The following is a 5,179-nucleotide window of genomic DNA, read 5'->3' on the forward strand; positions in this document are numbered from 1 at the left end:
TTTTTTTATGGAAATGCGCAAACCTCATTAATTCACATAAACATGGGAGGAACTACCTCCTCTACTTTTTAGGAAAGTTTCCACCACATAAGGAGCTAACATTCCATTTCATAAGAACACATTCAAGCATGTTCATTTAATTCACATCATCAAGTCAAGTATGCCATATTACACACAATGCACAACTTAGGAAAAAAAATCTCCATTTAAAACACACATCATACAACATGAGAGAATAGGACTACCTCTACGAACTCAATATGCATGCAACTTAGACATATTCCATTTCATTGGAGGAATTTCCTTCTCCAACTCAAATCATGCTTATCATATGATCTTAGGCCAATTATGCAATTACTTCTTAAAAGCACATTTAAACCATTCACCTCATGAATCACATAGGTTACTTACTCTAATTGCCTATCAACATGAGGGGCATGAAACATGAAAACTCATTTTTATCTCAAAACATGAATTCTCAAGAAAAATGCATATCATTGGGAAATCATGAGATCATATAAATCACACATGACTCCTAAACATAACATAAGCCCATCTAGGAACTCTTAGTCTCAAGCTAGAATAGGAATGGAACAAAGAGATGAGGATGTCAGGATTTCAACAAGTCATGCTTTCTAAGCACACCATCCCCTCCTTAGGAGGAAGCCCTCACTACCACCCTCATGAAAACTTCTTTCAAGCACTCCTAAAGACATAACCAAACTCACATTTTACCCTCTTTGCAAAAGTCTATGGCCCTCATCATCTAGAAATACCACCCTCATATGACACAATAAGTACCAAATCTAAAATAGGAAGAAATTGTGCTCAATTGTCATCTTACTCAAAAGGTGGTAACTAATACACACTCAAGAGTACCATATTCTTCTAACCATCTGAGCCCTATCATTAATAAATACACACCATGTATGCAACTCATACATACTAAGAGTCACATCAAGGTCTAACATGTCAAGTTCCACCAAGTCAACAAGAGTATTTCTTGGGAACAAGGTAAAGGGACATCTTCCATAAACCTTTTTTAGTATCTTTAAACCATTAACCGGGGTAAAATCTGAAAAAGGCTCTATTAATTCATCCAGAGAACTCTAAGTCTCATAGCCTCATAAGGCATCATACAAGATAAGGTAATACCGGGACTGAATATAGCACTTACTCTCACATGAAATTACCAACATACCGGTACCTTCATCCAAAAAGTATTCCAAGTCAACCTTAGTAGCATCCCTTTCTAAGGCCTTCACTAGGATATCACTCAAGGTCTCATATAAGTCTACCACTCCGGTTCTAAGTTGTTCAAACTCACTAAACCACATAAGGTGAGAATCCAAGCAAACCTATTTTATAAAAATCAAGGGTACTCAATGACCTTACCATCTAAGCACATTATCCCTCACTTGGGGTAAGCCTAAACACAAACTCTTTACAACATTCCTTCTTTCAATTCTAAGGTCGGAGCAAGTCATAACTAAACCTTCACACTCACCACACAAGATGATTCTAAGCCATAGAGTATTACACTTTAACCTCCTTCAAGGAGTCTACTCACTCAACAGCCCTAGGCACCACCTAAGCACTTCTATTCATCAAAATCCAACACATTATAAACTCATTAGGGCTAAGTTGGGTTATACCAATAACTACATATGGCCATAACTAAACCCATGAATACTAAAAACAACACAAAAGTTCACCATATCCTATTTATCAAGTCACAAAAGACAAGTATTACCGGAATTAGTCCTACAAGGTTCAGCACCTTAGATATCTCATCTATGGACTATAGAGGATCTTCCTCTACCCTTGACCCATAGAAATTCCAAAATTCAATAAAACATAAAACATATACCGGAACCCTTAAGATCCACTACCACTCTCTCTTTGAGACTTAGGGGTAGACATCCTTTATTGGTTAAACCTTAGGGGATACTTAGAAGAGTTTTGACCAAGAAACCTTTTTCTTTTTCACTAAAGTTGGATCAAGACAACTCTACACCATTTCAACCCTTATCATCACTTTTGGTGGGGTCTACCAACCAACTATGCCTAGGTATTATCTAAGCACCTTACTCAAATGACCATACTTAAGATCAATCTTAAAAGACAACTAACCCTTTGAAGTTGGTCAAAACCTACACTTCTTCTTCTTCACCCTAACTACGTGGTACATGCAACCCTCAAAATCAACTTTAAAACACATCATAATCCCAACCTATGGCATAGATTCTTCACCCTTCCACTCTCGGAAAGCTCATGTAGGGACTAGCAATTCGACCATACGAGTTCTACCATCAACTAAACATAACCTCACAATTACCTTGCTAGGTAGGCACACTATCCCCCCCCCCCTTTTGGATTAAGCCTACACAAGTCTTTCTAACCAACCTTTACTACACAAAGGCAACTACGAAGCCTTATTCACACTAAACACAATATATCACCTAAAAGTTCACAAGTCACATAGCCATAATTGGCATCACAACCAACCTTTATCCCTCACTCCTTCTAGCAAGATCCTTTCAAGTGGTCACAACCTAAAGACCATCGGATAAGGGATAAGAGAGAGAGCTTATAGATCTATGGCACAACTTAGAGAATGAAGAAGTGAAGTTTCCTAACGTCTTATAGCCTCTTTCACATAGATGTGTCACGACTCACACCGATGAACAAGACTCTACTAGACTTGGTTAGACACATCCTAAGACCATTCCATAACCTTATGCTCTGATACCAAGTTTGTCACGACCCGAGAGCACCACCTAGTCGTAACATGGCGTACTTGACCCCGAAGGGGTCTTATACAAGCCCTTAGCATATCATGAACATTAAAGCTTATGAAAATAGTGGATAATTTAAAACTTTTCTTTACAATTGAAGACTTTATAAAAAAAGAGAAACTATGACACTATGTCTCAACCCATCTATAACATTAGACTTAAATCTCTTTTAATACAAACTTAGAGACACGACCCTTACATAAATCTATATACATAAAGTAAAGACATAAGTGGACAAGCTGGTTTTGTCCTCAAAACTATGAGGACTCCCCAAGTCTTCATTCCCAAGCTCCTTATAAACCGTTTTTTCATGTACAAGACACCACATCTCCAAACCCTACGCTTTGTGAAAAATGTAGAAGAAGGGGTTAGCAAAAAAAGTACTAAGTATGGAAGCCATGCATAAAAACCATTAAAACATGCTTAAAAGGGACATTTTGTTGAAGCCATGCTTTATGCACTATTCAACATCATCTTGAAAGAGTTGAAGAATCATAAGTCATAAACAACTCACATACAGTTCAGCAAAGCACAAAGGGTAATAAACATCACCATAGGCATAGTCTCTAATCATAGTCATAGTGCACATATCATCTATTACAAGACACACCCACTCATGCATAGTCAATATCAAGCCAATAACATCATAATAGAACAACAACATAAGTAACCCTAAAATCTACTTGTGTAATGCATAGATAGGGTCCATAGTCCTATCTACACTAAGTATCACCTTTAGGACTCCATGATCATATTTAAACATAAGTTCATACCAACATAAGCCAATATCCCATCCATACTCATTTCATAGTAAAGCCACTACTTTAGTAACCCCTAGGGAACACTTGTGCAATGTGGGATTAGCATCCCAAAATACCAACCTCACAAAGCACTCTTATAGGGCTACTTTAGTCATGCACTCTATCCTTTAGACCTCATCATAAACAATAATCATAAGTAGAGAACCAATCATGTGTACCATTTGAATATAAAGACAAGTCGCTCATAGCAACCATTCATTCAATATACATGCATGCATTCATGTCATAACAATATGTAAAGGAACCATCTACCACATCCAACCAAGTCTACTAGTGCAATGTATTAGTGAAGTCGCATACCCCCACTCCTACTTAGCAAACCTACCAAGAAGTTATAGAGTAGTTCATGCCCCATTCATTATCTTATTATTTAGGTAAAAATAACCTTAACCGACATAGACAATGTGAGCTACATGGAATCCGGTGTTCTACTCCCGCACCGAAAAGAGAGTATTATACTTGCCAAGGTAGAACCATCATAATAACTTCTAGGTGGATTCACTAGCTAATACCTATGTGGGCAAACATAGTTATGGAAAAAGGATATTGCTACTAGAAATCCAGACTTGCTAAATGTAGAAGGTTTCCATCTCATGAGACAACATATATATTGGGAACCCAGACTTGCTAAACGTAGAAGGAACCCATATGGGAAGCCGAACTTGCTAAACGTAAAAGCTTCCATCTCATTTTCATGTTCACTCGGTGCTAAGAACAATTCCTCTTTAAAGTAGTATTAAGCCTTTACTTACAATTTAATCCAATAAGGAATGCATTAGGGACTCAACCCATCATTTATCATATAGCTCAAAGGTTTCAAAGATGAGAATAGTCTTTCATCATAGAACAAACAACATGTGAGAATGTTCATTCATTTCATATTCATATAGTGTTTATGAGAATTACCTTTTATTCAACATATCAACACTACCATAATCATAACATAACATTCATACTCACATCCTAGCATACATAGTCATATCTTCATGGTCATGTACATTTCATGCATAATAGTATGTAAAGGCACATATGAGAATTAGCCTTTCAATTGACACCATAGATATATCATATTCATATTTATGCATGGAGTGTGTGTGTGTGTGTGAATGATTGTCCTCACAATGGAACAACAACAACAACATTAACATCATAGATACCTCCCTTGTCAAGGGGGTCATAACATATACAAAGTATTCCAACTCATGCACAATTCACATATATTGCATTTAAGGATATTAGCCATGTAAATCACCTATCTAACATTCATACAATAGACAAGGATACATTCATCATTCAAGTAGGTCATTCATGGCATGTATAGAATCATATATCCATATAGGGGATTATGTGGGTAGGGTCCTTCCACAATATTGCCTCATACAATTCAACTTATAGACCATACCATGTTCATAACATATCATTCATATTCATAATGTATCATACTTAGTCATATCTAGGGTTGTAGGGAAGAGGGACCTTGTCTCAACACTACAATGCATCCTAACAAGTAAGCACCTCCACCATAAGTAGATCAAACCATTCATTCAAAGGATATATAAT

The sequence above is a fragment of the Solanum tuberosum genome, unplaced genomic scaffold (assembly GCF_000226075.1).
Source record: "Solanum tuberosum cultivar DM 1-3 516 R44 unplaced genomic scaffold, SolTub_3.0 scf00143, whole genome shotgun sequence".
Lineage (NCBI taxonomy): Eukaryota > Viridiplantae > Streptophyta > Magnoliopsida > Solanales > Solanaceae > Solanum > Solanum tuberosum.